This window comes from Callospermophilus lateralis, chromosome 11, assembly GCF_048772815.1.
Source record: "Callospermophilus lateralis isolate mCalLat2 chromosome 11, mCalLat2.hap1, whole genome shotgun sequence".
NCBI classification, from domain to species: Eukaryota; Metazoa; Chordata; class Mammalia; order Rodentia; family Sciuridae; genus Callospermophilus; species Callospermophilus lateralis.
Genome location: NC_135315.1, coordinates 8,586,417 through 8,608,946, shown reverse-complemented (window position 1 = coordinate 8,608,946; position 22,530 = coordinate 8,586,417).

Genomic DNA, 22,530 nt, shown 5'->3' with positions numbered 1-22,530 from the left:
TCCCCTTCTCATTAATCCTTTAAGCTTCAGCTGGATGGTGTGTTTGCAAGGCAAGGCCAAGAAACAAGATGGTCCCACAGGAAGAGCTGCGCTGACCCAACAGCCATTTTGGACCTTTGGGTGAGTTCCATGTGCTTTTGATCTTTCTTCTCATGAGTACATGTGGGGCTTCCTGAGCTGTACAAGTCGTCTCATTCTAAGAATCACAGAGACTTTCATTAATTGGCCTTAGTCCAGTTTTTACTAAGGTGTTTGAAAATAACAGAGTTCATCCTGCCCTTTCTTCCCGCAGCCACTATTGACGGATTCAGCACCTACAGTAGTCCTGGGCTCCCGACGTGAGGCTAGGGATCCTTTCCCCAGCTCCAACATGTCTAGTGCTCTCTCCCTTCTGAACTCCGCTGAGCATAATGTCATCTGATGTTCCACCACCCAATGCACTTACTCCTCTGCCAAAGGATTCAAATGCCTGGAGAGGCAGTGTGAGGTAGCAGAGGTCACAGTCATTTGGCCCAAGTCTCTCTCGGCCTCACTGACTGTGGTCTGGGTTGCCTCCTTGGTGTTTCCCAACTCTGCATTCTGTTTCGCTTCGTTGCAGAGGTATCTCCTCGTCCCCACAAGTGCTTGCAGCATCACCTCCCTCTCCCCTTCTCTTTCCCTAATTCCAAAGCACCAGTCCAGAGGTTAACGTGCCTGTCGGGGCTGCAGGGTCTTTATGAGCCTGAGAGATGGAAGCCAGCAGCCTCGCCGCTCAGCGGAGAAGAAGCCGCTAAGCATAGAAAGGCAGGAAGAGTCCTGGAGGCGAAGTCTGCCTTTTTTGATGACTGGTCTAAGGCTTCGTACTTGAACTTTTGGTTTTATAGTTCTATAAAAGGCAGCTGACAAAAGAGAACCCGTTTTGGGAGGGTCCAGCTGGCGGGGTTGAGCGGGCGGGGCAGCCCCAACCTTTGGAAGCCAGGGCTGATTTTCATCCATGATGTCAGAGGCAATGGGATTCCCACTAAGCCAGAGGATGGGCGAGCAGACAGCCCCGGCCCAGCGGCCGGTGCCAGCAGCAGCCCCGGCCCTGCCTCCCTGGCCGCTCTGCAGGAGCCTTTCCTCCTTGGAGGCTTTTTGCAATATTTGGAAGGGAAGTGCCTCGCTCAGCCCTGCTGGTGTCTGCTGGGGCTGGAGAGCTGCTCCTGCCCTCCTGCCTGGCTTCCTGGCTCCCCCACACTGGCTTGGCCAGCTCTGCTTCCTTTCCAATCCGTGGGATGCAAGAGGCCCAGCGGGCGGCTGCACAGAGGCCCACATCTCTGTTCAGCCTGCAGGCCTGAGCGCCTGGGCGCTCTGAATTTGGGGGCCAGTCTCTGCTCCCTCCTGTGACTTGGAGGCAGACCCTGGACCCCTGGCCTGTAAAGTTGCCCCAAAGGAAAGTGTTTGGCAGTGGATAGATGTGTTCAGTCTAATCCAAAGAAACTAATTTTTTTTTTCTTTTCTTTTTGCTTATTCACATTGAGCTACGCCATCGCACAGGCTTCAGCCATGCCGTTTTTGGTGTGTGCACGAAACAGATCTCTGTCCAAGCCCTCGGGGTCTGGGGGTGAAGCAACCGCTGCTCGCTCAAGCCTGACTCAGAGGAGGTTTCTTCTTCCAGGCCAGGAGCAGCGCTGCCCAGTTCCAGGGAGAGGCCTGGAGGAAGGATGGAAGGGGCTAGTGGGGAGCGAGGCTCAGCCGTGAAGTGGCTCTGAGCAGCCCTAGGTCACTGCTCTCACTTGGGTCTTGTCTGATCTATGTGCTCAGCTCCTTCCTCCTAAAATGGACCAGATTGACACCTGTGAGCCGTGGCACCAAGACCAGGAGAGCAGGGTTGGAGCAAGCCCCCAGGGTAACTGCTGAGTGGTCTCAAGTCCTAAAACATCCATCCTAGAAAATTATCGTGCTGTAAAATTTAAACTTGCTGTGGTGTTTTCTCAGATTCCCTTTGTTCTGCACAGCAACATATTATTGCTGCACCCATTCATTCATTAAATTGCCAGATATTATTTTCAGGGTACCTACTATGTGCTAGGTAGAAACTACCGTGTGACAGGAAGGCATTTAATGAATGAAACTGGAATCACATGCTGATTTGCTGATTAGCAAGTTCCTCAGAGACCAGGGCTCTTCTAGCAATGTTGCCAGGAGGCCAAAGGCAATGAGGAGAATCGTACCCCAGGAGACTAGGCAGCACGGTAGCCCTCTGACCCCCAGGGCCTTTGTATGGAGGTGCACACAGTTCTCCCAGGATTGGCTTCTGCTTTCCGAAAAGAAGGATCCAGATTGAGATACACTTCAAGAAATTTGCCCAGGAGAATGGAAAGGGTTTGTCCCCCTGACATTCAAGTTGAAATCGGCACCATGGTGGTGTTGAGGTGGGGCCTTAGGAGGTGATAGGGTCATTAAGAGAGATTAATGCCACTCTCTAAGGGTTAGGTTCATGATCAGGGTGGGGGTGAATTCTTGATGGGTTGGGACTGGCTTAGGCATTATAGGAGTATGTTAGCTGCACCTCACCACTTGCCCCTTTGGCCTAGGCCCACTTGCCCTTCCACTGACTTGAGTTGAAGCAGCATGAGGCCCTGATCAGAAGCCCAACAGATACCACTGTTACACTCCTGGACTTCCCAGCCTTCAGAACCATGAGCCCAAACAAACCTCCATTCTTCATAAATCACCCAGGCTCAGGTATTTGGTTGTAGTCACAGAAAACCGACTAAGCCGTGGTGGCGCTTCCTTCACTCAGGGGCTGAAGGCAGGGAGTCCTGGAAGCCCACCCTCTTGTTCCTCCCTTCTCTCCGTTTTGTTCGTGCTTTATTTACCAAGTGTTCTTGGAGTGACCCTTGATGTTCCCCTTATTAGGAAGCCTTGTCGTGTATCAGCTGTGGAGATCAAATGCGCAAAGCAGAAAAGAAAACACAAAACTCTGTCAAAGCAGAGCAAGCCACAAGCTTGGCAGAGGAGTGAGTGGGGTGAGTCGTGGGTGCTTCGTCATGGAACAGACAGGGGCCCCTCTTCCACCTGTCCTGATGAGGTCACAGAAACTGCTTGATTAAACAACAACTTCCTTTTTAAAGCACTTTTTCATTATCTCATTTTCCATCAAAATAGTCCTGAAAGATAGGACGGGGGGAATTGTGCCCATTTTAAAGATGAATGAACTGTGGCCTCCCAGTAAGTAACTTGCTTTTCTAAGGTCAAATGTGCAGTTATCAGCTGAAAAAACATCTTCACTCCAGTTACTATCCGAGGGCTCCAACAGCTACACCAGACCAGGTGCATATAGTACCTCAAAGAATGCTATTTGTCTCCCTGTCTTCTTAACCAGCTCCTTGGGTGGACCCGAGATGGTCCAGACCTTACTATTACCTGCATAAGTGCCAGAGGGCTGGTAACATGAGCAGCACTAGGCTCACTGCTGAGGACTTTGAAGATGGAGAAATGACTATGAGCCCGTGAATTCAGGCCACCTCCAAAAGTGGAAAAGTCAAGGAAACAGGTTCCTCCCCGAGCACCCAGGAAGGAGCACAGACTCTCAGATATCTTGGCTTCATTGGCGGGGAGTCCTTACATATTTCTGATTTTCAGATCCATAAGACAATACGTTTGTGTCATCTCAAATCGTTAAATATGTGATAAACTGTCATAGCCTCCACACAGAACTAACACATAGCAATAACCTTCAGCTTCAATAACCGTGGATGAGGTGCCACTGGTCACCCTGAGTGCATCTCTGGATTATCTCTTTGGGTACATGAATCAACAAGTAAGAAATTGGCTGGACAGGCTTTGAGAATGTCTTTGCTTAGCAAATGCCCTGGGGCCACTTACAAGGTTGTCCTTGGCCACAGCCACATCATCACATCATCATTAGGGAATCCACCCTGCACTGTCTCACTCCATCCTTTTTAACAGTGTTTCGCCACTGAGGGCAACCCCAGGTTAAAGGGTCCAGCCGCTGGGTACATAGCCTGGCTACCATGCAGTGAAAGTGACCTCCCTGCTTGCATTTAGTGGCAAAACTTAGCTCTAAACAGACGCCACTGGTAAAAGGAACCGCAGAGCCCAGGGCTGCACAGGAGGTCAGGGCCACAGGGAAATCAGGTAGGACCTGCAGACTCCTCACACCAAGGTGTCTTCTCCACCTTCCTGTGGACCTTTGTCCTGATGTGATGCTGATTTTCACAGCGCTCTCGGCACACCTGTGAAACTCACAAAGAAATGCCCAAGGATGCAGAAAACTCCAGGTATGTTCTAGAAGGTCATGGAAGCACCCTGTGGATCAGAACCCTGGGAAGGCTCTGGGGCTTGGCAGATAACTATAAACCCGAGCATGTCTCCTTGCTTATGTTTTCCCTTTCACAGACTTTGGTATTGATTGGCATTTGAGGGTAGGGGCGGCCCCTGTTCTCAGCATGACAGGAAAGCACCCAGAGCCCTGAGTGCACGTCCCTTCTCCCCTGTCCCTGGTTGTGGGCCTCCTGGGCCTCCCCGAGCCCCATCTTCTTCTGCTGGGAAGGGGTGAGAAGAACGGCACATGCATGGTGTGGTTTAGGAGGTCAGGACCTCAGCCGGTGATGAAGAATGACTACCACATTTACAACCAGGAAGTTGACTGTAATCAAGGTGCTTTCCTTGTTTCTCCTTTCCTGCCTGCAGTATATTCAGGTATCTTGCCCATGGTGACCCTGGTCCCCCAACTGGGGTCTAGCCCTCTGCTTTTAAGAATGACCATAATTCAGTAACTCCACAGATGGCAGAAGTTAACAGGGTTTTGAGCTCCACAAAGGATCATCCTACAGATTCCACAGTTGACCTTGACCCCTCTTTCCTTCTGACCCTCGCAAGCCCACTTGCTTTCGTTCTGTCCCCAGCAGCAGCAATACAAAGGGTTCCTGCCTTCTGCTCAGAAATAATACGGCTCTTTGTGGCATCTTGGGACTGTTCCCTCCGTGTCACATGGATGGCATTTTGGATGCTCTTCATGGAAGGTATTTGTTTAGTAAGTAATGCTGTTAGGGTTCAGGCATTCAAATCCTCATGTCCAACCTCGTGCATTAAAAAGATTCATTCACCGAGTTCCTGTAACACATTCCTTCTCTCCCTACTTACTGGTAAGAAGGATGTCATGGTGGCTTAATCAGGGAAGTATGTCCCAAAGACGTTCACCTCCAGGTTCCTGGTTCTCAAGTGTGACCCTAGGTTGGGATGACACAATGCCATTCCCATCTAATAACTGGTTTGTTGGCTCAGGAGACAGAAACCCAAATGCCTGGGCCAGGCTCTCAGCAGGCCTTCCCTGCTATTATGTTGACTTGTCCCCCAAACCGGGTCACAAAGGGTAGAGAAGACTTTAGTTGGGACCTCTGTCCCCAGAACAGGCTGGGAAGCGGGGGCTAGAGATTAACCACTGAGCCACATTCCCAGCCCTTTTTATTTTTTATTTTGAGACACGGTTTCACTCACTTGCCTAGGGCCTTGCTAAGCTGTTGAGGCTGGCTTTGAACTCACGACCCTCCTGTCTTAGCCTCATGAGCCACTGAGATTATTGCACCTGGCCCAAATTCTCTTTTAACAATGCATTTTCTGCACTCATCCAGCAACAGAGAGGCAGGAACAAGTTGGGCAGAGAAGATTCCCTGAAGACTCTGGAAACTGCATGGGCTCTTGAGATCACTGCTATGACCCTGGCTCAGGGTCTGGCTCTGCATGTCCCTCTGTGGCACCTTCTCTAGGCCTTGGTTTCTCCTCTGCGAAGTGGCATGGACAGGATCAAATGACCTCTGTGGTTTACACATGCTCTTCAGATTATTTCTCAGTGATGTGGTTTTATCTGAGGCCAGAATGGCCTTGCGGGTATTCCTGGGAAAGTGTCATTGGTATGTTTTTAAACACGTGTCATTACCCCGTCTGTGTGGAACACTCCAGGAGACCAGGTGAATAGAAGCAATTACTCTGCAACGGTGTCAATGAGGAGTTATTAAGTGCTGCACTGGACTGGGAAAGACAGACAGAGCCTCTCGCTCAAGGAGTTGGCCTTCTATTGAGAGGAAACAGAAAATAAACTTGGAAACAAAATTCTAGTGGGTCCTCTGGGAAGAGGATGTTGGATGATGTCACAGCAGGTGAATTCAGAGGTACTTGGGCTGGGGTGGAGGGAACAAAGGAAAGTCCCCCTAAGAGAACAAGTGTTCCAAGCAGAAGACATCAATCAGAGGATTCAGGCATGATATCTTTGAGGTCCAGAGAAATGCAGGAAGGGTAGCAAGGGCCAGAGAGTCAAGGTCCCCTAGGCCAGGCTTAGGAGATTCATTTTCATTTGAAGGATTTTATGACCAGACCCCAGTAATGTGCACTGAACTATTAGGTCTAGAAGAGTCTAAGCAATCCTTAATAGAGGTAAAGCAAGATAATTCATCACCCCACTCAGCAGGAATTCACAGAGGGACCACAGTTTTGTAGGCAGCAGCCTCATTCCCAATTAATTTGACAAGGCCTCTTGGAAGCCTTAATGATGGGCCAGAAGGAGGTGGGTGAGTCACAGGAGAAAATGCACCTCACCCAAGGTGTGCTGAGAGAAGGGGCAGGGAAAGAAACCCAGGAGGGAGTGGGTATGATCTACCTGGGAGGACCTGGAGGAAGGGTAAGACCCTGCTCCAGTAAGGGGGAAGAAGTCTGGGGATTTCCAGTTTCCAAAATAGAGACCAGCAATTTGTAAAGTGATGATTATAATACAGGGGGCTCCTCCACCTCACCCCATCTTTTCCAGGCCTCCTGCAGACCTCACACACAGGAGCCTGGCCTGAAATAGAAAGGAGACAAACTTTCTCGAAGGCACCTGAGCTTGTTTCTTCCACCAACTTGTTCAAGGTTATTTTTTTCTTGCCTCACTGTATGTAATTTGGAAGTTACTTCTTCACTATTCTAATTGGTATCAGAAAATGTTCAGGTTTTATTGTTGCTGATCATGAAAAATAGAATAAGAACACAAATAACCAAGTCAACATTATTCTTGACAAAAACCAGTTGCAATATGTTGATATATTTACTTCATTTCCTTTTATATTCATTTACACACTTTGTTTTCATCACCAAAATAATATTTCATACTTGATTATGTACCCAGCTTTATTTCCATTATTGACTTCTTCTGTGTCCCTGATACCCTTTACACACATTAATGACTGACATACCAGAGTCATTTATTTACCTATTATTTCACTTTAAAAAAAAAATGGTAGTACTTAATACACGTTGGCCGAGGGTGGGTGCTTTATAAATAAAAGAGGATTACAGAGCTCGGATTTCTGTATGATCAAGGACTTCAGCTCGGTGCTGCAGAAGGCCTGGTGGTAGAGGGCATCACAAAGATGGGAGCCCATGTGGGAGGGAGTTAGCACGGAGCAACAGTGAAAGCCAGAGTGATTCAGGGCTCAGCCCCACCCTTTTAGAACAAGTTGCTCTTGCAAAAATCACTCCGGGGTCTCATGAGGATTGCCTTAATCCCTTTCAAAGGCAGTACTCCCAACAACCCAACCAACACCCCCCATGCCCCATGTCTCGAAGGCCCCCCCTCTTCTCAGCACCACCACACCGAGAACCAATCCTGCAACCCATGAACCCTCAGGAGACAAACCACATCCAAACCATGGCGCTATGTACCAGGTATCCACAAAAATCTGCAAGTATAATCTTAGTGAATTTTATTACAGCCCTACAATTGGGGACTTTTTAAAATTTTCATATTACAGATGAGGAAAAGTGAGGCAAGAATTGCCCAAAGTCATCTCACCAGCAAGAGGTGGATCCAGGGATACCTTTATTTCAGAAAACAATCTCACGTTTACCTATTTGTATCTCCAAATACTTTCTCAAGATATTCTCTTGGAAATGACTTGCTGGATCAAAGGGGATAGCCTATTTCTTTCTTCTTTTTCTTTTTCTTTTTTTTTTTCATTTTAAGGTTTCCATTTGCTTTGCCAAATAGCCTTGGAGCCTCATCCTCCAGTGAGGTGTACATGAAGCCTTCCAAGTCAAGACCTCCTTACTCCCAACACTGTCACATGAGTTCACTTGGCTGTTCTTTGGTAGCTAAGTAGTGCAGCTAAACTTCAATTTGTTCCTCTGTTGACGCTATCTTTGTGCTTTTCTTTGTTGAACTGGGAGGTTTTCAATACATTTGGAAGGACGTTTGTATACTTAGGACATTATTCTTTGTTTTGGTACATTCGTGACAAATGTTTTGTTTTATTTCTGACTTTGCTGTTTGCCTTTTAATTACCTGAGGATTTTTTTTTTTTTTTAATGGAAAGCTGGAGTTAATGATGTTTTGGTGTCAAGAGCCAGAGAGTAAATATTTCTACCTTCGTGGACCGTATGTTCTGTGTTGCAACTACCCAGGACTGCCTTTATAGCCCAGAAGTAGGTACACACAGTACATAAGCTAATGGGCACCCAGATTTGGCCCATGGGTTAGAGTTTGCAGACACTGATGTAAAATATTTCCAGTCTTTATGTTTGAAAATCCATGAACGGCTCCTCTTTAAGATTTGACTCCACTGGTTCAGTATTCAGCACAGACATTTGATGAGCATATTGGGGCTTACAGAGTCTGGTGAAATCCAGGCCAAAATCCAATGGCCAAAGTCCAATGGTGAAGGTTCAGTGTTGTGCTCCTGGTCTCGTCCTCCTCTTCCCCACCACACTTCAAAATTCCTCTGCGGTACTTCCTGGTGCTTCCCTCGACTCCTTTCTCACTTCCTTGTTGAACTGCCAAGACCATTCTCCTCCTTCTCTCAAGCACAGTGGTGTTTACCACTTGGCTCCCTCTCCTTCCTCCTGTTCTGCTTCAGGAACTTTCTCTAGCAGATGAGTTCCATTCACAAGTGGAAGCGGAGTGAGGAATAAAATTCTCCCCACCTCATTATCCATAGGCAAGCTCATCAAATCTGAAATTGGAGAGCTACCCTTCTGTGTTATTTTGGTTTCTTTTTGTGCATTGGACGCTCTGGCCTTTTGGGGTCTTTATATTGTGGTGAAGGCTTTGAGAAAAGAGGCCAACTGTATTTCAAATACTTCACCGCGTCTTCCAAAAATAGATTTTAGTATATGCAGAAGAATGAGTTCATGATTAAATTTGGCATTCAAAATTAGTGGAGAAAGAGTCATTAAATAATGCCGGGACATCTTCTCTGTGTGTTGCCTATCGGTTTTCTTACCGCTGCCACGCCGTTTTGATTAAGAGCCATCATTAAGAGCTCCGAAAATGTTTCCTGGCTACTTTCACCACTTTTGCCTCCCAAAAAACGTCAGTTTTACTTCTTCAAGAGTCCCTTCAGCCTATATTAATAGGATTTTTATTCAAAGTATTTAGATCATAATACAGTAGAGAAAGAATGTTTATCTTTTTAATATCTGATTTTCAGACACAAGAGTGACTGTAAATCTGGCTTCATACTTTTGTGAAACTGCTTGTCGTACATCATAACTGGTCTCAAAAACAATTTTAGCCTGGCATGGTGGTGCATGTCTATAATTCCAGTGACCAGGGAGGATGAGGCAGGAGAATTACAAGTTAGAGGCCAGCCTCAGCAACGTGGTGAGGCCCTAAGCAACCTAGAAAGACTGGTCTCAAGATAAATAAAATAAATTAAAAAAGGGCTGGGGGGTGTGACTCAGTGGTAAGCATCCCTAGATTCAATACCCAGTATCAAAATTGAATAAATAAATAAAAACTTTGCTGGAAATTTAACCATGTATTTGAATTGCGAGTTTCAAGATGAATGAGTGACTAATGCATCACTTGTGTGTGTGATTTTCATATCCGTGTTCATTAATGAAGACCTTTTTATTTTTTTCTATAAAAGGTGTCCACGATTCTTTCCTTGGATCTTTATTTTCTTTCCTCAGGTTGGTCATTTTCTTTCTCATCTTCCCTCGCTCTCTCTGACCATCTGTTCACATCCCCAAGACAGAGGTCATTTCTCCTATGACAAGTTCTGTCTCTTTGCAGATGTTGTCTCTCTCTCTCTCCAATCTCAGGATACAAGAATGACTTGGATTCTAGGAAACAAAAAGAAAAGCCCCAAAGGAGAGAGTGAGCTAAAATACAAAGACCAAAGAGCAAAGAGTGGTGTTTGCTTGTATTTAATTCTGCTACTTCCTCTAGGAAATGATTCTCAGGGTCCTGCTTTTATTTTTCAGGGTGAAGTTCCGTCTTCTTTGTGTCAGATGATTTTTCTCCTGTAGACATCAAGTTGGTTTTTCATTCTCTCGTTTCTTCTTTAAGGGCAATCTACCCAAAGCAGCCTTTGTAAACAGCTCCTGCAGTTCGATTCCCCCTTCCTGTTCTTGCTGTTCACTTAGGTGTCTTACCTGCGAGTTGAAAAGGTACCTGGGCAGATTAAAGAACACAGTCCCCAATGCCCTTCTCCAGAAGCATGATGGAGATTCCTGCAAGGGGTTGCTTCCTACCTGAGGCTCCCAGTTCTAAGACTACCAGTTCCTGTCCTCCCTTTTGGGCGCTGTTTGTTAACAGATGGGAACCCTAAGCTCCGTAAGGCTCTGCAGCAGAAGTGCACAGAGCCCCGGGCACCTGAGAGAGTGTGGGAGGCAGAGACACTCTGCCCTACCAATCTCATTTCCAGCCACAAAAGATGCAAGCAGCAACTCAGCCTGTGACTCAGTGATTCCCCGCTGAGTGGGTGCTGATTGCATGAATCTCAAAGGTGAACCGTGGGCCACAGGGCACTGAGTGTTGGTCTTGAATACACAGGAGGCAGGGAGAGCCCAGCATGGCCCCTGAGAGAAGGTGCTAACTAACTAACCAGGCTTCTTTGGACCCAGGTGCAACAGGGTAGCATTAAGATGGATGAAGGAACAATGAATTACCAAGCCCCACTCAGCGCGTTTGGATCTCTTAATCAGCATTTAAACACTCTTCCAAAGGGCAGTATCACAGTGGTTGTGACCTTAAAGCTTGCCTTTCGTGAGTGACTTCTGCCAGCCAGCCATTTGGCCTCACCTCTTTTTTAAGACACAGGAAGGAGTCTCAGTTCCCCAGCTTGCCCTTAGGTGGCCAGTTTGGGCCAATAAGCTGTGAGCAGAAGTGACAATTGTCTTTTGAGAAGGTAACTACGGAGTGGGAGTGACTCTTCTGTATTCTCCTTCCTCTCATGGCGTCGACGGGCCATCTTCCCAGGAATACAAAAAGGAATGCACTTTTGTTGCTTTAAGCCATAGAATTTTCAGGATATTGGAGGTTCTAATTACCACAGTGTAACCTCGTTTATTCTTACAAATACGATCGTTTATTAACTGAGTCATACTGGGTGATTCAGGTGATCAAAAGCAAAATGAGAGCCCGTCTGCCAAATGATCTCAACGAGAGTCTGAAAAGATGAGAGAAAGGAGAAGAAGGAAGAGGAAGAGGAGGAGGAGGAGGAGGAGGAGCTGGAATTAGTGAAGGAGAGAGGAGAAGATTCTTTGGAAGCTAGCTCATGCACAGAGCAGTTAACTGAATCCTCGTGAAAGCCCTCTATTGCCCAAGTCACCTATGCCAACATTTTCAAGCCCCTGGGAGGTCTGACTACTTCAGCCAGCAGGTTTAATGATAAATATCTGAAGGGAACATGGATTCCAACTCCCAGCACAGCATTCCCTCCTTGGTATGCCTCAAGATGGTGGTGGCCCACTGGGAAAGCAAGGTTGATTGCTAGAAGCGCTTCCTCATTTTCTCACAGCAGGGAGGGAAGCCGACTCAGGGCGTGGTGTCGCTGCCAGCCATCTCCACACACACATTCTCCTTGGAGTGTCTCAGCATACCAGAGCTGTGGTTAGGTAAGTATCACTCCACCCATGGGGTGTCAGCTCTCATGAAGAGGAGTGTAGGGCGACAGGACTCAGGGTATATATTTTATGTCCTCCATTGCCCTCCTAATAGAGTGTTGGGTGCGTCTGCAAAGGACAATCTGCCCTTCATAAAATCACCTTTCTCTAAGCAGTTCCTTGAAAGTCTCCTATTCAAGTATCTATGCCCCCGGCCAGCCCAGGTGAGACTCTTGAGTGACTTCTGATACCATCACAGCCCAAATGTGGTGGCAAAGGACCACAAGATAACAGCCCAGCACAAGGCTAGGGAAGGCCTAGCCCTTGGGACTGTGGGGACCATATCACACCAAGAGACCTGGCTTTTCCATATTGCTGTTCAGATTTCTTTTAAGTATAATCACACATATTAGAGTCACCAATGTCCCAGGAAGTCCTCTGAAGCTAGTGAGGCATACCCAGGCTTCAAACCCAAGAGCCTGTTCTGGTGGAGATAATATCACCCCCCACACAAATACACAAAACAGCCAAACAAGCATCTAGCACCCCAGAAAAACATGAATATCTGTCAATTTTACATCCACTTTGGGTTGCCAATAGCCCATTCTGAATCAATATCCATGTATATCCCACTTCAAGGATCAAGAAGACAGAGCCCACTGGGAAAGCTGAGAACAAAGAGAGAGAGAGAGAGAAAACAAATTCTGTGCTTATAGATCTTTCAAAATGGTAGAATCAAAACTTGAATGGTTGGACATCAGCAGTCTTTTTCAATCTTATTTAAAGAGTGCAACATTTTAGACACTGCAAAAACAGGATAGTGGTACCATCATCCAGATTCTACAAAAGCCTTGTCCTCTCTCCTACCCTACATCTATATTTTGGTTCTTATAGATCTCTGTCCATTCGATTCCATTTCCTTTGTTGAAAGAAGATGGTGATTTTTTTTTTTCCTAAGTTGGGAAAGCTCACCAGACAAGACCAGAAAGCTTCCAGTCAAGGAATTCTTCAGTTCACAAGCTCAGTCCCAATAGGACAGTAGACTGAGAATCCCAAGAAGAAAAAGGGGAAGACTTAATGGATACTTGTGTAGATGCTCCTTTACTCTCTTAGTTGTTTTCTTTTTCCAATGGAAGAGGATGAATTAATGCTTCATTAATTGGGGGATGTCTAAAATGATGTAGATAAGCCTGGCTCCATCAACCTCACAAGAAAATTTAGAAACATCTTGAAAAGTGGCTTGAAGAGTATCTACTTCTGCTTCTGCTTCTCCTCTCAATCTTCAATTTCTAGTTAATCATGCCTCCAAGAAGCTCTGTAATTGGTCTTCGAGTACTAAAATGCCATACCCCTAGATTTGAATGATATTGACATCATCTGCACTAGCCCACAACCAGCAATCAGTCATGTGATGTTTCTCACTGAACTTCGAATGGAATGGCTCAAAGGTTAAAGGACCTTCTTCCTTCCTTGTTAGTACTGTTTATCTAGGGTTAAATTCCTGACCCGGATTTCTATAATTCGTAGAACTCATTTAAAAATTTCAAATAACCAGCCTCCATGGATCCAAGTTGGTCTTTCCACAGGATGAATTCCAAGGTACCATAAATCATCTATTTCCACACTGAAACTGAAATTGACAACCGCTGAGAGCATCTGCCAAAGGGTGTGTCCTAGCCACAGGCAGCTAAGAGTTCCTGCAGGAATCCTGTTCTCAGACTGGGGGACCTGTGATGCCACTGGAGTTTGTCTAAATGCCAGAATCAATAATAGAGTTCCAACAGAAAACTCAAGACTGCCTCAGACTCCCCTCAACCTGCTACACCATGTGCTTCTTGAAAAGATACATGTCAATCAAGGGAAAGGCTCCACCTCCACCAGTGAGAACCTGCCACCGCCCATAGCAATGTGCCCATATTATTTCTCTCACATTTAATTTCCAAGATGGAAAAGTCCATCATTCTAACCCATAACACTCTTTGAAATAGTTGCTTTAAATGTATGCCCGCCTTCGTTAAAGGTGCTTGTTTGTTGATATCTTACTCTGGCCATTTGATTTTGTTTAGCATTCAGTCTTCAGGAAGATCCATGGGAACCCAGAATATTACCATCACCAACCTCTAGACAAGCTTTCGACAGGAAAGTTTGCTTTAATTGCTGTGTTACATCAACGTAATGGATGAGAAGTTTGTTCCTGAGTTTGCATGAGTTGCAGAAAGAAATCAATCAGAGGATGGATGGAGAAACCAGACTGCCTTCCAGGTCTTTCCAAGTTAGTGGAGCCACAGTGTGGCTTCATTGTTTGTTTTATAGGAACTTCCCACTACATCAGCAGAAATATGGACAAAGATAGTAACACTTAAGAGAGCTTTTTATTCAATGATTTAACAATTGTTTTTTGTAATGTCAAAATGCAAATTATCCAATTTGAGAGGATTTTGATAATTTGTGCCCATACATACGTGAAAGGAGAGCCAAACTCTGATACAAACAGCCCATTTGTACTCCAGAGAGAAGAGACATCAAGGATAAATTAAGAAGACATTACAGAAGCTAATCAACTTGGCTCAAGTTTGAAGACAAGAGGGACGCTTAGAATCAAACTCTAAACTTTCAGCAATGAAGAATAAAGGAAGACATCTCTACTGAGGCATACACCTTATGCAAAACCTCTACCTGCAGCCCATAGCACACCTGAAGTAGGTTATTTCTTACCATGCGATGCTACATTTGACAAGGTAAGGCAGAGCACAAAGAGTGAAATGTCAATTATTTTAGGAGAATAATAAGGTAAAATAGAATTTAGAATATATGAACTACTTACTATTTTTTCCCTGTGATGCTGGGGATGGAACCCATGCACATTAGGCAAGCCTCTACCACTGAGCTCCACACCAGTCCCTGAAGGACTACTTTTAACTTCTGATTATCATGCATACATCGCCAATCTGGAATGAGTTCTCCCAAGATCCCATTTTTAATCTGCTTCTCTTCCTTATTTTTCACCAAACTCAGATGCCTGCCAAGGATATGGACATTTTAAATGCATAGAACAAGCCAGGTATAACAGAGAGATGCCTGGCTACTTAGGTTTTCAACTAAGGATGATATGCCACCTTGTGTTCCCTAAGGAATGCCTGATGTCACATGAACATGAGCCAGCTAATTTGACACTCTGCTTCTACAACTCATGCTAGGAAAATGTATCCACACCCTCCAGTGAGCAACTCTCAGCTGGATTCGGTTGGTTGATGGCCCTCAAATCTATTTTTTTTTCCAGTCCTTGTATCTCTGCAGAACCCCTGAAATTGCATCTGACCATCTGGTAAGCATCTCCATTCAGGTACCTGACAAGCATTTCATACTCCATTATCTCTAAAGCCAAAATGAGGGCTGCTTCACACACACAAAAAGAAGGGGTGGGGGCATGAGGGCCCTGGGCATACGGAGGAAGAGCCTGCAGTTCAAATAACTCTCAAACACTTGTGCTCTTCTACTGAATCCCACAAACTCCACCCTCTCCCTCACCCACCCTCCCTCACGCTCATTCTACCCTGGGACGGGACTGCCATTATTGTAACAAGGCCAACTGGTTCCAACCCACAGAGGTTGCACTGGCGGGTTCCTTTTTTCTAGAAGCGTCTATAATCCTTTGCATATCCAGACTCGGGTGATCACCTTTGTCTTGGCGCCGATGGTAGTTCCTCCAGTGGGGATTTTCCTGTCCTGAAGGGCTCCCCTTTGCCTCACTCTCGTTCTCTGTCGCTCACTGTATCCTGCTTTGTTACTTCCCATATCTAAAATTCTTATTTATTTAACAAAGTTTTTTTTTTTTTCCCCCTCTATAAGAGCAGCAACTTGGCCTGCCTTAATCTCCACTCTCATGGAGAAACGTTTGGCACATAGTAGGCATTCACTAAATATTTTCTGAATGAATGAATGAATAGATTCATGAGTCACCGTCCCTCCCAGAATCGACCTTCACATCTGTTCCCTCCCTTAGCAAACGTCACTGACACTGACTCCATTACTCAAACCTAAAATGCTGGGGTTCCTCTTACTGACTTTTCTTTTACTTGTTTGTACCCGTCATAAAATTACACCCGCCCCCCCCAAAAAAAAAACCTTCTGAAAAACAATTTCTCAAATCTAACCCTTCCTCACTGTCTTAGGGTCATGGCCCTAGAGAAGGATGTCTCTTTGCCTGCCACAACAATGACCTTGCCCGATTTAAGCCCTCCACCATCCACACATACCCCCAGTGGAGACTTTCCAGTTTAACATCTTTCTAAAACCAAAAATCTGATCACTGCCCCCTCTCAACAATCCTTCAGTGGCTTCTCACTAAGGATCACATGCGAATTCCCTGTTGCATCCTGAAAGGTGCTTCCCAAGATCAGTCCCGTTTACCAATCTGGCCTCTTCGCCAGCCTTGCTTCTTAACTTCAAGCTTAGCCACTACGTGGTTAGCGATGCTCAGGTGCTGTCCTCCGTCTCTAGTGTCCATCACCACAGCATGGACCTGCTGGGCAATAAGTGGCACTAGCTGGTAGAAGCTTGGCTTAAGTGTTTTCCAACTTCTCTACACGCATCTAGACGCATCTCATTGATCTCACCCCATTACAGGATTTTTTCACATTATTATAGTACTTACTGGGCATGTCTGTTTTGTCCCCTTAGACTATGAGGACTTTAAGGGACTGTGTCTTCTTCACCCTCCTCTTTTAGCATCTAGCATAGGAGCGATCACCCGGAAGGTGCTTTGAAATTTTTGTTCCTATCAGATTAATAAGTAGAGGTATGTCATTAAATACGGGACAGATCATCTTTGTGGTGAATTTTAACCAGGTATAATCTTCTGGAATTTCTTGTTGGCACACTGGCTTCTGACTGGGAGCTTGTCATTCAAAGGCTGGAAAGATTACAGCTCCCATAACAGCATCTGTTTTAGGCTGGGCACGTGTAAAGGGCCCCAGTAATCACTGCAGAATGTGATAGAGGGGGCCACACCCAAGCCCGGCTGGCTCAGAGCCCTCCTCACTTGAAACTTTAAAATACCCTTTCACTGTGCTTGTCTTCTTAAAGCTGCCCGGCGGGTGCTTTTCACTTTTAAACACGGAGAGGAGATTTGTCCTTCAAACCGGGATGGATAACTGGTATTGAAGTCAAAAGTAAAAGATGATAGGATCAGACAAAACATATAGTGCTTTCAAGCATCATCGGAAGCCCTGGACAGAGATTTTGAGATAAGGGAAATGCATGCAGTAAGCCACGCGTTCACATGGCTCTCTGCTGGAGACACTTCCCAACAAGGGCACAGGGGAGTCGATTTTAAAGAGCCCTGCTGTCCTGGGAGCAGAGAGACCAAATTTCATTGTTACCAATGCAAATGAATATTTCAGGGAAGGACACTTGAAGGGGCAAGAATGCATGGGTTGAGGGAAGTGAGGGGTAGTTAAATATGTCAGTGAAGTAAGACCTCAGTCAAGGACTGGGATGGAAATGTACCAGTCAGGTTCCACATGGCCAAGGACGGCCATGAACAGAGATGACAGTGGCCACACAGTACTGGGAGACATTTAGTCTTTGTCCCATCCACAATCAAGAGGCACCGTTAACATCCCAGGCCTGTGACTGAACCCCAGGGAGGGCTTTCCAGAAGACTAAAATCTCCAACCTAAGACAGGGGATCAACTAACTCTGGCCCATAATCATTTTTTTCCCCTTTGTGGTACATGGAATTTAACCACTGAATTACACCCTCAACACTTTTTTTTAGTTTTATTTTGAGACAGGGTCACACTAAGCTGCTGAGTCTGGCCTTGAACGTGCCATTCTTCTACCTCTGCCTCCCAAGTACCTGGGATTAAAGGTCTAAGTCACCACACCCAGCCTGTGGCCCCTAATCTAACCACCTGTTTTTGTAAATAAAATTTTATTGGAACACAGGCATGCCTAGTTGCTTACTCTTTTTATGGCTGACTTCATGTTACAATAGTAGAGTTGAAGGGTTGCAACAGAGGCAATACACCCACGTGCCTAAAATATTTACCATCAAGACCTTTAACGACAGCTTTCCAACCCTCTGAACTCAAGTAAAGACTACTGTACCTTGTCTTTGCCAAACTTAAAATCAAAACTCCACCCGGATCTAGAAGAACCTCTAATATGTTCTTTGCTTAGAAAGACATAACATTTACTGCAGGAAGACAGTATACTCTGGATCCCTTACAATGTATTATTCACATCCTTAATCAGATGATTAAAAATATCAGACATACCAAGCAATGAAAAATGAAAGTCACAAGAAAAAGAATCCGTTAGAATTCTAGAAGTGGAAAAAAAAAATCATGGAGAGACATTAGAAAATTGAGATTAAGAAAGAGCCAGTAAGAAAGATAAATAGTGATCCAAACTAAAGGAATAGAGACAAAAACAAAAGATTAAGGAAAATAAGCAGAGCTTCCATGACACAAGGAAAGATGTAGAGACAACATGCGTGTAAGTGGCATCACAGAAAAGCAGAGTGTATGGTGCAGGGGGAGAAAAATGTTCAAATATTTCCCTATTATTGTGGAAAAGCATCAATCCATCTACATACTGAGAAAACTGAGCAAACTTCACACCAGATAAACACAAAGATTCAAAAGACATAGTGGTGGATTTCATTGTTACATATTCGTACGTATCCACAATGTAACAATATAACTTGGTCCATATTGTTTCTTTGCAGTTTTATTCAGACATAAAGACTGAAATTATGTCATTTGCAAGAAAAATTATGGAAGTTGAGAACAACTTATATTAAACAAAATAAGCCAAATTCAGAAAGTCAAAGGTCATATATTTTCTTTTGAATTGGAAGCTAGAGAGGAAAAGAAAGAGGAGCAGGGTCTCATGAAAATCGAAAGAAGACCAGTAGATTAAAGGAAAAGAACTGGGGGAAGGAGAAGGGGTAAGGGAAAATACTGGAGAAGAACATTGGCCAAATCATGTTGTTCCATTGTGGGCATGCACAGATATGTAACCACGCGGTCCACCATGATGTCCAGCTCTAACGCACCAATACAAAACATGGGAAGAAAAGAAAAAACAAAAAAGCAAGACAAAACCAAAAGATGAGGGTTAAATTAAGATGTGATTGAGAAAACAACGTTGTAAGGAAGACTAACAAAGTTCTTCAACCTAAAGTGAAATAATGAGAATGAAAACGGGCACCTACAGGAAAAAGAGAAATGCACCAAAATGGGAACTATGTGGGCATATAACAAAATATTGTGGTTTTAAAATTTTCCCTTGATTTTATCAAAGGACAAATATATTTAAAGCAAAATTATATCCAATCTTGAGTTTATGATATATGACAATTAATTATGTGATAAGGATATGAGTGTGGTAAAATGAGATTATTCCGTTATATGGTTCATATTTTTGTGATGTGTGAGAAATGAAGGTATGGTATGTATTACTTCTATGTCAACCACCAAAGAGTTAAGGAAGGATACTGCAATTCCTAAATAACCACTAAAGCAGAATAAGGCACAGGCATAACTAAAAAGCCAACAGAGGAAGTAAAACAGATGAATGAAAATTTTTCAACTAATTACTGTTAGAAGATACAGAAAGACACATATGGGATAAAGAGGAGACAAATAGTAAAATGGTTGACTTACACAAAACCAAATCAAGAATGATGTTAAATGTAAATGGACTAAGTCCTCGCTTGGGAAATTTCATTGGATTGGGTGGAACAGCAATACACAACTGTCTGCTGTCTACAAGAAACTTATCTAGACAACCTATGTCTTCAATAAAAACAGGGCAAGTTAACAATGTCAAGATAGTCAACATTTATACTCTGTGTACATTTATTTGGTTTATTTATGGCTTATAAATAAGGAACTACAGTGTGATGCCTGAGTAAACAGATGATAGACAGAGATACATAGATAGATAGATAGATAGATAGATAGATAGATAGATAGATAGAATTTTTTCCAAAGCATGAACAAGTATGTTATGTATGATCTCTTCCTGTCTTTAAAATTCTAATAAATCTGTGCTCATTTTTTATAAAAGCCCCCTCCCAACCAAGTATTTTTGTTTGTCTATGCACTTATCTTCTTCCTGAACTAAAGTCTCACTGAAGATCTCAAACACTAAATAAATATATACTTAGTGCTCATTACTCAGAAAATAGGCCAGGCACTGAAGATACAACTAGCAACAAGTTTCGCCAGAAGTGTATAGACTAGCAGAGGGAAATAGCAAACAAGCAGGTAAGTTTAATGAAATTATTATAGATATGAGAGATATTCAACCGCCAAGTAGATGAGAGAGATAACAAATGGGCAAATATCCCCAGTTCAGTAGTTTTAGTTCCTAAATTAAGTTCAGCTTCAGCCTAAACAATCCCGAGGCGTGTCCATGCGGTGGTGCCAGCAGCAGAGAAGAAAGCAACTATCAGACAGGAACTAAAACCCCTTAATAGGATTTGCCTTGAAAACTTGGCATTTTGTAAAGCAACAAAACCAAGGCATTCTTTACTGTACACCAGTAGAGCACAAATGATATCTTTCAAAGGCATCACATGAACGATAATGTTTTTGTCATTCTTTAGTCTTAATTTAATTGTAAAGAAATGTGGAATTATGTTTTATTCCATGAAGAGGAAAACGATCCATCTATTATTCCATCCAATAAAAACAACTCCAAATGAGGTCTTAATTTCTGAATATCTCCATTTCCACAATTCTACTTTTTTTTTTCCTTCTTTTTTTGAGGATTTGGCGTGACACCAAATTTGAGTACCGATAGAGATCTGACAGTGTTGTTACTACTGCTCTTGTTAGAAAGAGACGTCTCCTATAGAAACTTGAAAGCACCGACTCACAAGGCTATGACCTTGGCAATGACCGAATTCCAACAATTCAGTATCACTTCCTGAAATGCTACCTAGGGAGCCCGTGTCACAGTCATAGAAGGAGAGACAGTTGCAATCAAATGATATGGAATTTGGAATCCACTTGTATAAACACATAGTCCTGGGCATTTTGGGAAGAGTACTTAGCTGACTTTGGAGTGGCTAACTTAGTTGTTTGCAGCAGGATGATTTTACACCTCATCTGAGTGACAACTTTCCATAGGCCCTTTCCTATATATATAGCAGGCACTGTTCCTCATTGGCCACACCATCCACCCTCCTCAACCTGTCTGTGCTGTTCTTACCTTGTTCATGCATCCTACACGTGACCCAAGGGTGAAGGATAATAAGAATTGGCTTCACTAAATCATGGTAGTCTTTTCCTCCTTGAGAGAGACTGAATTTTTAATAAGGCAGATAACCCAATTCTAAACAATGAGAGGTAAGGGAAATCTGAGGGGGAAGAGTTTCAGGCAAATATTTCCTTGTTACTAAAAAAAGCCAGAAATTGAAAGCCCCTTTATGTCATATGGTGATGCGTCTGAGACCCTTGAAACTGCAGCTGCACAGTTTGTGGTGCTAAGATTACTGGGTAAAACCAAAGATACTAGGCTAAGAGTAACCAGAGGTGAGAAGGAACCCAAATCTTTGAAGACCATTTCTGGGAGAAAGAAGTATATATATCAAACCTGCATCTTCCTATTACAGGACATTTTATTATATGCCTGAATTAATCTTCATTATCCAAACATTCATGTCATGATTTTCTGTTTCCTGAGCCTAGAGGATCCTGATACAAGTCTGTCTGACATTTCTAGGGTGATCACTCTGATTTAGGATTGCAAAAGATCAAAGATAAAAACCTTCAGTGGGGAGATTATGAGGAGAGAAAAATAGTTGAATCAACAAGGTGAAATATGATATATCAAGAACTATGTAATGTTTTGAACAACCAACAATAAAAAAAAAAAAAAAGAGACAATGCACCAAGTTAGCACTCCCTGATTTGCATAATGTGCCACAGCCCACTAGGCAAGAATTGGGAGCAGGAGTGTTTCCCCAGAGCCACTTAATTTCATTGTAAGAGAGAGCACTGGGAACTGGAGCAGACCTCTAGGAAGGGGACCAGATTCTACTTTCATCTTCTTTAGTTTCAGAAGCCAAATTTCAGTTCAAGAATATATCTGATTCTTGAGAATGAATTGCATTGTTGGCTTCCATATATCACAGCAATTTGGAATCAAGATCTCTGTATTCCCACAGTCTAAAGTAAGCAACAATGTTAGCTACACATCAAGCAATAGAAGGGCAAGATCATTAAGTCATTCTGTAAACATCTTTAATAGAAAAACCAAGGAAATTTACTGCAACAAGTATTATGAAGTTGTGATCAGCATGATTCTAGGTCCTATCATTTCTCTCACTGATATGGCATTAGACCATAACCCTTGCCTTTTGAATTATTTTCTGGAAGAGAAAATAAAATCACCTGGAAAGTAAGCAAGTACTATTGAGTTCACACTAGGTACGTAAGTGTGAAAAGAGCCGAGAGTCAGTGATGGATCCAAAAATGTGGTCGGTCAGGGAAAACATTTTTGGAAGATTTATGTTCAGAACTAGGTAGCAAATGAATTGGTGACTATTGGGAGTGTGTTGGAGACACTGACTTGGCTAAGAAAATAATTTTAGGTAGGTAACTTGACCCAAGTAAAGCCACATAGCAGAAGCAGAAAACAAATAAAATGTTGATATTGATATATCCA